This window comes from Xenopus laevis, chromosome 8L (assembly GCF_017654675.1).
Source record: "Xenopus laevis strain J_2021 chromosome 8L, Xenopus_laevis_v10.1, whole genome shotgun sequence".
NCBI lineage: Eukaryota > Metazoa > Chordata > Amphibia > Anura > Pipidae > Xenopus > Xenopus laevis.
Window position 1 is genome coordinate 57503444 of NC_054385.1, and position 12277 is coordinate 57515720.

The window sequence follows — 12277 nt, forward strand, 5'->3', positions numbered from 1 at the left end:
GTGTTTTCAATGTTAAAATACGTGAGGCTGTCTTGGGCATTTTAGTACAATGCTTTTGGCTAATTTAAAGCAGTGCGGTGACATTGCCCAAATGAAATAAACAGATAAGTACAAATGCCTGCAGTTACTCTACAAGAAAAGGCAAACTGAGCATACTGTGGCTGTTTGCCAGGAGATAATTGTCAATGTGCTCTTAGAGATAAAACCAGTGACAGTAGTTGTGCTTGTGGCACATGCAAACCATCATGTCCTGGGAATGGGAAGAATTGCACAGGCAAAAGGCCATAGTACACCCGGTGTGCCATTACCCTAACAAATGTGCCCTCGGCTTTAAACTTTAAATCTAAACTTTAATCTAATTGCTATCTCTTTATTTGATCACGGGAAACGTTGTTTTGTAATAATACACTGGGGGAGATGTGAATGTTAAGGCGCAACTAACATACAGTATATTAATCTTTCATTGCGCTGCAATAACAATGTATTTAATATATAAAATTACAAAGTCTTATATTATATGTGTCATACATGCAGCGTCCTTGTTTAATTCACTAACTGCTTATTTTCCAGCCATTCCTCTTACTTCAAAGGACATGTATTTTCTTGTACTGCAATATAGGTGTTCCCTAAATGTACAGGCAAGAAAGAAGAATATTTTTGTGTTTACAAAATGTAAATATGTGTTAAGGGGCAAAGGAACTGAAATACACCAAACATTGCTGCACTTTCAAATCTGCCTATAAAAATGAGTACTTTATGCATGGTCAGGAGTCAAATACTAGAGCAAAACTGAACTTCTTTGTAGTAAATGAGTTCTAAGACGGCATTAATTAATGTATAGGGGATGCAGTGGGACTTTATTGAAATGACATATATGTTTCACACGAACACACATTTATAGATAGGCCCTTAAAATAGTTAAATTATGCATGATATTGACATTCATTTCATGCTATGTAGTACATGGATGGAATCCGTTATCCGGAAACCTGTAATCCAGAAAGCTCCAAATTATGGGAAGGTCATCTCCCACAGACTCCATTTTATCCAAATACTACAATTCAGAAATTATTAAATTTTTCTCTTTTATAATAAAACGTTACCTTGTATTTGATCCAAACTAAGATATAACTAATCCTTATTAGAAGCAAAATCAGCCAATTGGGTTCATTTAATGTTTAAATGATTTTCTAGTAGACTTAAGGTATGGAAACATCTGTTATCTGGAAAACCCCAGGTCCAGAGCATACTGGATATCAGGTCCCACACCTGTATTAAATAATAAAATATATAAATCTTAACTAAAGTAAAAAAAACATATCTATAGTGTTATATTATATTGCTTCCTATGTCTGTATCAAAGGTCTAGCCTGATCTCTACATTCTGAAAATTAAGGAATTAGGTGTTCACATTGCTCTTTCTCGTTGTGAAAACCATCCATATTAATAAACCCTTGCAGCTGTTTTTAAAATGAAACTATGTGCCACTTTTGGAGCTCAGTGAGTTAGAAGATTTGAAAAACACAGTTTTAAAGTAATGCTCTTTTTCATTTCAATGGCAGCTGTCTGCATTGCTCTCGGATCTCTTTTACATAGTTTAGCTGGATTGTAATAAAATCATCTACTGCTGCATTAACCATGGAGGGAGGAAATGCCACAGCATAATTTAAAATAACTATAGATATATGATAATGTATGAAAAAGAAATGACCAGTTTATGACCACGTCTATGACAGTTTAGTCAATAAGGAATTCAAGAATGATGGAAAAGCTTTGTTCACGCTTATATAATAACATATACATGAATACACTTTGCAACTGCCCAATGACCAATGAGTCATTGTTACACCCGTTGGGGTGGATGGAATTAGAGATTCTTCTCATGTCAGAAACCTAAAATATCTTCCGTAGGGTGTTTAGAAAATAAGTTTCATTCACAGGTTCCCACCCATGACCCATCCCACATTAAAAATCTGACTCAACCAGTGAGCAATACAGGATCATAGCTGGGTGCATTTTGTAACTATATCAAATGCTTTGTGACAGTTCCTGTTACAAAAGCTATTACTAGCTTTTAAGTAAATAAAGTAAAATAATATTTATATAGTTAAATACTGACTGATCACCTTTCAAAGTGAAACAATCATAGGAGCAAATATTACTACTACATGTATGGGATCCATTATCCAGAAACCTATTATCCAGAAAGCTCCAAATTACAGAAAGGTTGTCTCCCAAAGGCTTCGTTATAATCAAATAATCCAAATTTTTAAAAATGATTTCCTTTTTCCCTGGAATAATAAAACAGTACCTTGTACTTGATCCCAACTACGATATATTCAATCCTTATTGAAAGCAAAACCAGCCTATTGGGTTTATTTGATATTTACATGATTTTCTAGTAGACTTTAGGTATGAAGATACAAATTATGGAAATATTCATTATCCGGAAAACCCCAGGTCCCCAGCATTCTAAATAACAGGTCCCATACCTGTATTATAACATTAAATACCTTTCCACAGGACAACCTTCCTGTGGAAAGTCTGCTCTGAAATGGGACAAGAAAACATTTCCCTGGATATTACATCTCTCACTATATAGAAATTAAAGGCAAAACTTGCCTTTTCAAGAATTCCTATTGGTTACTTCTAATATCCTTATATTATACAACACACGGTGCACTGTTTTTTCTTTATAATGCATACTGTATGTTTCAGTGAGTCATGTGACAAAGATGGCACCACAATGCACCATTTATATAGTGAATAAAGTACCCCCTCCTGTAAATTATAAGGATATTATAAGTTACCGAGGAGTTTCATGACCATATAAAAACACTTCTAATATCCTCATATTTTGAAACAGGGGGTACTTTATTTATTATAATACACAAATTTCAGTGAGTCATGTGACAGAAATGACATCACTACTTACCATTTATAACTGATGACATCGGTCCTCACCATTTATAAAGATATAATTTACAAGATATTCATAGCTCTTGTGTATTATAATGTTATACATTACAGGATAATCATGGCTTTTGTGTATGATATAGGGAATAAGAAATCCTGTAATATTTATTGATAGTAGCAATGCCATGACCAACTAAAGGCTAGAGACCACAGGTCAGGTCTTTTTATACAGGTCGTGGAACTCCAAGACCTCAGAAATTCTATAGTGACTTCTGTCAATACATATGCATGCAGAAACCATACTGTTAACATCATTGATGGAATCACAATGGCCCTTGCTTTCCATGCTTAGTAAAATAACGGGAATCCCATGTCTCAAGATATCGGTTCAAAAATGTAAACAAGAACTCTGCTATTTCTCATTGATATAATACTTATCCGAGACAGAATAAGCCGCTGCAGCTCCAATGTAAACTACTAAAATCTATGACACCATGCTTCAATGATGCTTCAACTGAGCTACATAACTGTCTGTGTGTGGCTTCTGAAAATGATTGCTACCTTTGATGTAATTTTTACCAAAGTTAAAGTATTCACTTGCTGACCAAGAGGAGACCAGTATGGCTCAGTCTCATGTGCTGATGGAACATACAAGCAAATCAGATGGGTCTGAAAATCCAACCGACTAGAAGAAAGCTGTAATCCTGGATGCCCACAACCATGCAGGCATTGCAGAACAGAATTCTTTGTACAGCAGATACTTGGCCCATGAAATGGAAAAGCACAGTACTAAGCCAAGTTAATATAAGTGACAGTCTGGCTCTAACATCATTCAAGGATGGTTAAAAACTACAGTCACTAGAATCTTATGACCTTTCTATAGCAGTACAGATTCTGGCAATTCCCGTATGTAGCTATGCATGGCTACTCATCATGTTGTCTTTCAGAAGGCTATAGTAATTAAAATTATATTCATGTAATATTCTTTGATTTAATCTCTAATTGTAGAGTGCGTTAAATAGAGCAGTAAAAAGGAGTCAGTTTGAATGACAACCATAAAAGTCTCATCTAGAGGACACAGGTCTTATGGTAAATGCTTTCCTAATGAGATCTGTTTGCAGTACTTTAAAGGTGTAAATCATTGGATATGTCACCCACATGCAACCAGTGACGCTTCTGGCTGCAAACTCCTTTGTACGAAAGATGAATTTTGTTTTTGCAACAAGGTGCATCACTGTTGATAGAAACAAACTTGATTCCACAGCCATGTTTGCGTGTGTTGTAGTAATTGGCTACTTTTGTAGAAAGCATGTATAATGGGATATATTTGAATGTACAGTGACACACATTGCTCTATAAATAACATATTATTATGATGCCACATATCTGCCATGCCACATATTAAAGAACACTAACATTAACATACCATGCCACATACTACTGCATCTCAGTTATTATACTATTCTTCATACGGATATACAAAGTGCACTGCTATGCAGAAGAGTGCACCTGTGCATTTTTATGGTTGGACAATATGGAGACGCACATCCTGATGTGGCGAGATTATGCAATATGTAGGCAAAATGCTGAGTAAGAAGACTTAGAAATTCATTGAGGAGCTTATGGTAGGGTAAGAAAGGGCTTGCACTACACTGAGCATGACCAGTTTAAGCCACCTCCTAGTCATGTACAACTTATCTCAATGCACCCCCTTTCCACTGTTTTTCGGCAGTGTTTTTTTTTGTAAACATATTCACCAGTGAATATTCAAATAATTTACTGGCCTTTGAATGCTATTTCATAAATGCTAAAACAAAATGAGTTGAAGCTATTCACAGAAGTACATACACACTGAACAGAACTTTTCTTGCAATTAACAACACCTACAACATTGCAACTGCAAAGTTACAGGGGCTCATACACCAAAGGTGACTTGTTTTTTTTTGTTTTTGTTTTGTAGAATTTCTACACTTCCCTTGCAAACCTCTATGTCTTTTTTAAAAAATCATCGGGTACACTGGATATTGTGCTAACAAAAGGATGAAGCAGTAATGTCAAATGCCAGCTGACTGCTCAGTACAGGGCACCTTACATGTGTTTTGTAGCCTCAAAGTGCAAAATAACATTTGTTTACACACATCGACAAACAGTAAAGCCAAATAAGTGCAGGATACTACAGAAAAAAATGAGGAAAAAAATCTATTCAGTAAACAAACCCCATGGCAACCCAGAGTAGTCTCTAATAAGCACACTGATTTGTTTTACTCTGTTTCTATATTTAGGACTAGGATTTATATATTATAGGATTATAGAATATTTGTAAATTTATACAGAAGCAAACATAATGGGCAAGGATATATTCAACATCAGGAAAATGCAAAAAAAGAGCTTTTGTGCCAATATGAAGCTTTCTGTTGACACTGGAGCCGATTGTCTGTTCACTACACAAAATCCTTAGACACCTACACTGTAAAGCTTCTCTCAGATTCAGAACAAAAACTTAATGCAAGCAGTCCACTGAATACATTGATTTTTTTTTTTACCTTTTCTATCCTTTGCAGGCTGGATAAAAGTGAGTGGACTCTTGCACTGTGTAGACACTCTAAATGCAGGTGTTTTACAGCAGATTTGTGTTTAGGATATCCGATCCCACAGCGTGTCTGCATGAATGCTGAGTGAAAATGTAGAGTTTTTTTAAAAGCCAAGCCCAGACTGCAAGGAGGGAGGAGATTTCCTGTGAGGTGTGCTGTGCCCTTTAGGGGATTAAACAGGTTTATCAGAGAATTCCTCCGTCCTCTTCTTCCTAGGTCTCTATAGGTATATCGACCACATTCTTTACATTCTCCCTACAGGTGTCAACTTCAAATGCTGTAGCCTAGAAACTTTTTTGTTTTGTACTTATGTTTAGGTTGTACCACTGAAATTACTCACAAAATCTGCAATGAATATCAGGAACACTTATATAACTGTGCTTGCCAGGGCCGGGCCAAGGTAGTTTGGCACCCAAGGCAAGGGATCCAATCAGTGCCCCCCCCCCCATCCTGCATTAGCATTTCCCACCTTACCATTATGGTTTTTTAATAAAAGAAAATGCATTATTGAATGAAACTTTTCATTTATACACCCCCACCTGTACAGTACCTGTACCAGCCCAGCAGCCATCAATATTTCCCCCAAGGTGGCAGGCCCCAAGCCCCCCATGATCTGTACCTGTGCAAGCAAGCGTCACGGTCAAAGCCCAGGCCAAGCACCAGCAGGACAGGTCTTCAGCGCGAGTCACTCCCTCTAGCACGCACAGGTCCTCTCTGCTGCTGCCCAATGATCAGTTGCAATGACGTGACTGACACCAGACATATGGACGCGGCACATGACGCAGCCTACTGCGCATGCGAGTGTTTATTGAAAGCACCATATCACTCTCCGGGATGGGGGAGCGCCTTCAGAGTTTAAACATGCTAAAACAAACCCCAAAGGGGGTTGGGGCATGCGATTTTTAAAAATAACAATGCTTTTAATAAAGGCCAAACGAACAGAATAGTAAAAATGAAAAAAAAAAATTCCCTGAAGAAGTGCGCCCCCCCCAGTGATTGTGCCCGAGGCGGTTGCTTACCCTGCCTATCGCTTGGCCCAGCCCTGGTGCTTGCCCATCCTTTTGATTTAAATCCCCCTTATTAAAATATAAATATCCAATATATTTTTTCTACATAATCTTACATAGTGCTGTACTGCTGTCAGTTATCTGTTGCCTTAAGGCAGTGATCCTCAAACAGTGGCTTGTGAGCAACATGTTCCTCTCCATTCCATTGATGTTGCCTATATCAATGGAACTTACAAAAATAATAAACTTTAAGGTACTATGTATGGGATCTATTGTCCATAAAGCTCTGAATTACAGAAAGGCTGCCTTCCATTGACTCCATTTTATCCAAATATTCAAATTTTTTTTAAAAATGATCTCCTTTTTCTCTGTAATAATAAAACAGTACCTTGTACTTGATCCAAACTAAGATATAATTAATCCTTATTGGAATCAAATCCAGTCTATTGGGTTTATTCAATGTTTACATGATTTTCTAGTAGACTTAAGGTATGAAGATGCAAATTATGGAAAACTGGAAAACTCCAGGTCAGAGCATTCTAGATAACAGGTCCCATACCTGTACTTTATTTTAAACAGTGGGGGTAATTTATAAAGTTCGTGCAGCGCATATATATTTTGCGCAAATGTTTGCATTGCCCATGATTTTTCGCTAATATATTTCACTGCTCTGCCAGTCTTTAAGTTTTTTGCGAATTCGCATTGTGAATACATTTTTGCAAATGGCTCGTAAATGAGACAGGTGTTTGCGTGAGTGCGAGGTTGTTGTGCGCAAAAATAGCGTTGACATTAAATTCGCAAAACTGTTTTGTAAATATTTTCAAAGTTGTGACGTAATTCAAACACAGAGTGTGCACAGAAGTATTTGCAATTTTCGACATTCACAATTCACAATTCTGTTTGCACATTCTTATTCAGCTTTATAAATGTAACCATGCGCAGGGCAGATATATTCACTGTGCAAACCAATCTGCCCTGCGCAAAGTTTATAAATGAGCCCCAGTATGTCTCATACTGTGCTACAGTGATGTAAACACGACTGTCGGACATTCAGATAATGACTATATTGTGCATATTTGGCACATTTTGAATTGTCAGTTTACCACTGACAAAAATGTTTGCAAGAAAAAAAAAAAAGCAATGCCCTTTAAGTGAATAAAGCTGTTTCATTCCGGTTTGGCAATGAATTATGATTTATTAACCCTTTGAAAAATATCCTATATTATGCATTTGGGTCCCATGTTCCCGTTCCTATCACATTGCTGAAACCTATTTGTTTACAGGAAAGAAGAAATATAGTTCCATGACTACCAGTAAATATACCTCTCCGTACAGGCAGAGAGAAAAGTCAAAAATAAACATTTTTAGCCATTTGTTTAAAAAATAAAATATAGACTTGTCTTGCATGGTGAGAATTTTGCCAAGTTTAAATAATGACATTTATGGCCGCTACCAGGAGTAAGCAGAAGAAGCACGCTCCTTGGGAATAACAGGCACCTTTTCTGAATGCCAACCTAGAGTTGTGGCCTTTCTGTAGTTTGTCTAAAGCTCCCTCTCCTGTTCCTCTCCCAGCCCCCAACCCTGCTGCTTGTAATGTAGTATGCATAATGGGGATGAGCGGGAGGGATGGTGACAAGCAGGGGACATGCATACCTCCCAACATTTGAAAAACCAAAAGAGGGACAAAAAGTAGCGCAGTGAAATTTTTTGACCATGCCCATTTTATGGCCACACCCCCTAAATACCATATCCATTTTACAAAATTTGGCAGGTTATGGAAAGTTTGAACACATTTCTGGGGGTATTAGGGTCAGGTTTTATGTGTTATTACAGTTTTGCTAATGAAGGTGAATTGCCCTTTAGCCAAAATCTCAAATTGGAGCAGGCACTCAAGGGCAAAAACTTCCACCAGGCAGATGTTCAAATGTGAAAAAGTTTATTGTGTCAACCAGCCTGAAGCGTCTGATGAGCCTATGATTAAGTGTTTGGAACACGAAACGCGTCAGGCTGGTTGACACAATAAACTTTTTCACATTTGAACATCTGCCTGGTAGAAGTTTTTGCCCTTGAGTGCCTGCTCCAATTTGAGATTTTGGTTTATCCGCCCCTTGTGCTGAGGGCCCAGGGCGGTGCACATGGGCCACTTCATTAACGTGGTGAGTAACCATTGTACTATCAAGAGACCCTACAATATAGAAGCTTTCTTCATGTGAATTGCCCTTTAGGCTACAAGTCACAGTTCCCCCAAGAGACCTGCTTATCTTAAAAAAAATTGTATGTTTGCTTATCTTAAATTGTTACAAATGTATCTAAGTGCACCCGCTGAGACAAAACGATTCTTATTTAATTACATTTCAGAATCGTATCTTTTTCTGGCTGTTCAATGCAAGAGATCAAGGAGAAACTCGGATTTTCATGAACAATCTGGGACTGCGGCTTGAACTGTCAAAATCGGGACATGAAAAAGGGGACAGTTGGGAGGTATGGGCATGGTGATTTGGGTCCTGCCTTGGGTGCCTTACAGGTTCAACCACTGATGGCATTAAGGGGTCGAAAGACATAAGCAATCGTTAAGGAAACCCCACGTGAGTTTACTAATTGCGTGGGGTTTTGTGCCGAAAAACAAACGAAGATTGCCGATGTTAATAAAATCACATGGGGGTTTCTTAAAGACTGCCTGAGGCAAAAGGCACAAGCAATCTTAAAGGAGAAGGAAAGGTTAAAACTAAGTAAGCCTTATCAGAAAGGTCCATCTAAATATACCAGTAAACCCCCAAAGTAGTGCTGCTCTGAGTCCTCTGTCAAAAGAAACACTGCATTTCTTTCCTTCTATTGTGTACACATGGGCTTCTGTATCAGACTTCCTGCCTTCAGCTTAAACCTCATTGCCCTGGGCAAGAGCATGCTCAGTTTGCTCCTCTCCCCCCACCCCTCCCTTCTCTACTGTAATCTGAGCCCAGAGCAGGGAGAGACTCGGGCAGGAAGTGATGTCACACCCCATTAATACTGCAGCTCCTATCCTAAACAAACAGAGAGTTTCTAGAGCTTTTTTCTCAGGTATGGTAAAACATTCTACAGAATAAATATAGCATTCTAGCTTGCACTATTGCAGCTAATCTATTGGCAATAAAATGCCTCCGTAGCTTTCCTTCTCCTTTAAATTGTCCCCTAAATGTTAAGCAACACCAAAAGTGTAACATTTTACACAGCATAAATGAATGGCTGGGAAATATTTTGCTTTTTTGGTGACTGGTATTAGCATACTGTATTATTTTCCAAAAAGTAGCTTTGCATTGGTCTCAGTGGGACTCTCCAGTGCTAAAACACATGAATTGCGTTCTGTTGCATTTTTCAGTGATTACATGATTTACTTAGACTTTGCTAAAGCATTTGATACAGTGCCACACAAAAGGTTACTGGTTAAATTAAGGAATGTTGGCCTGGAACATAGTATTTGTACCTGGATAGAGAACTGGCTAAAAGATAGACTACAAAGAGTGGTGGTAAATGGAACATTTTCTAATTGGACCAGTGTTGTTAGTGGAGTACCGCAGGGCTCTGTACTAGGTCCCTTGCTTTTCAACTTGTTTATTAATGACCTGGAGGTGGGCATTGAAAGTACTGTTTCTATTTTTGCAGATGATACTAAATTGTGCAGAACTATAGGTTCCATGCAGGATGCTGCCACTTTGCAGAGTGATTTGTCTTAACTGGAAAACTGGGCAGCAAACTGGAAAATGAGGTTCAATGTTGATAAATGCAAGGTTATGCACTTTGGCAAAAATAATATAAATGCAAGTTATACACTAAATGGCAGTGTGTTGGGAGTTTCCTTAAATGAGAAGGATCTAGGGGTTTTTGTAGATAACAAGTTGTCTAATACTGGGCAGTGTCATTATGTGGCTACTAAAGCAAATAAAGTTCTCTCTTGCATAAAAAAGGGCATTAACTGAAGGGATGAAAACATAATTATGCCTCTTTATAGGTCCCTGGTAAGTCCTCTTTGGAGTATGCAGTGCAGTTTTGGACTCCAGTCCTTAAGAGGGATATAAATGAGCTGGAGAGAGTGCAGAGACGTACAACTAAATTGGTTAGAGGGATGGAAGACTTAAATTATGAGGGTAGACTGTCATGGTTGGGGTTGTTTTCTCTGGAAAAAAGGCGCTTGCGAGGGGACATGATTACACTTTACAAGAACATTATAGACAAATAGCAGGGGACCTTTTTACCCATAAAGTGGATCACCGTACCAGAGGCCACCCCTTCAGACTAGAAGAAAAGAACTTTCATTTGAAGCAAAGTAGGTGGTTCACAGTCAGGACAGTGAAGTTTTGGAATACACTGCCGGGTGTTGTTGTGATGGCTGATTCAGTTAATGCCTTTAAGAATGGCTTGGATGATTTCTTGGATAGACATAATATCAAAGGCTATTGTGATACTAAGCTCTATAGTTAGTATAGATCTGGGTATATAGAATTTAATTAAAAGTAGGGAGGGGTGTGTGTATGGATGCTGGGTTTTTATTTGGAGGAGTTGAACTTGATGGACTTTGTCTTTTTTCAACCCAATTTAACTATGTAACTATGTATATTTTTAGCTTTGGAGATTTTGGGAGAGTTCTTGCCCATGGACAGAGTAGATTTTCCACAGGACACAAGTCTCCCCTTGTGCCATAGCCCTTATCCTTACAGACAGGGTTTTGGTATGTATTTTTGTTTCTTTAGATCAGGTCTATGTTCTTTTCAGTTCAGCTAAAAAGCATATGTATCTAAAAATAAAACACATATTGGCTATGGTTTGGTACAAGAGAATACACCTGTACACACGCTTCACACCTTGCTAGACCTAAAGCTTGCCCTTTTTTTGTATTTGACAGGCATATAGTATGCTTTGAAAGTCAGAAGCATAGATAGTGCATGACATGTTGACTTTTCAAACAAATACAGTACATTCACACCTTTGAAAAAAAATCAAAATGTTTATGATCTCAGGATGAGGCTTTTGCCATTGTACGCCAACCTCATTTAAAAAGCATTAATACTGGAACTAGTAGATAAAGAATACAAATTTGCAGAATTAATAAAAATTTGATTTTTGCAATTTAATATTGTTCACTTGACAATCATCACTCATTGCAACTTTGCAATTTTTTTCTTCTTTCTAATCATTTTTGAGTTATTTGCCTTCCTCTTCTATATCTTTTCAGCTTTCAAACGTGGGTCACTGACCCCAGCAGCCAAAAAACCAACTGCTCTGTGAACTTAAAATTGTATTATTATTTTACCTTATATTTTTGTTTCAGCCCTCTCCTGTTCATATTTCAGTCAATCATTGAAATAAATGCTTGGTTGCTAATGTAAATAAGACCCAAGCAACCAGATAGCTGCTGAAATTCCAAATTGGAGAGCTGCTGAAAAAAAGCTAATTAATTGAAAACCCACAAATATTAAAAACCCGATTGCAAATCATATCTCAATATCAAGGTCTATTTTTAATCCATATGGCAGCTGCTATCCTAAACAGAGAACACTTCAAGAGCCGTTTACTCAAGTATGGTAAAGCATTCTGTAGAATAAATATAATGTTATATATTGCACTATTGTGACTAATCTATTGGTAATAAACTGCTTCAGTAGCTTTCCTTCTCCTTTAAAACAAAGATATTTAAAAAAAATGAAAACTGCATTCATATTTTTGTTCTTTATGGAAGTCACTGTATGGAGGCAACTTAAAGGAAACTGTTTAAACTTTACATTACAAATT

The 12277-nt window shown here is 37.5% G+C and overlaps 1 protein-coding gene across 8 annotated transcripts in view; it reads right to left on the reverse strand.

The window, feature by feature from the left end:
• znf185.L (zinc finger protein 185 with LIM domain L homeolog) overlaps window positions 1-5610 on the reverse strand; it is a 73676-nt gene extending 68066 nt beyond the window's left edge. For all 8 annotated transcript variants that reach the window (XM_041572782.1, XM_018229980.2, XM_018229979.2 and 5 more), the window contains exon 1: window positions 5460-5610. The gene's annotated coding sequence lies outside the window, so the exon portion shown is untranslated. The remainder of the gene's footprint in view (window positions 1-5459) is intronic.
• Between the last annotated feature and the right edge of the window lie 6667 nt (window positions 5611-12277).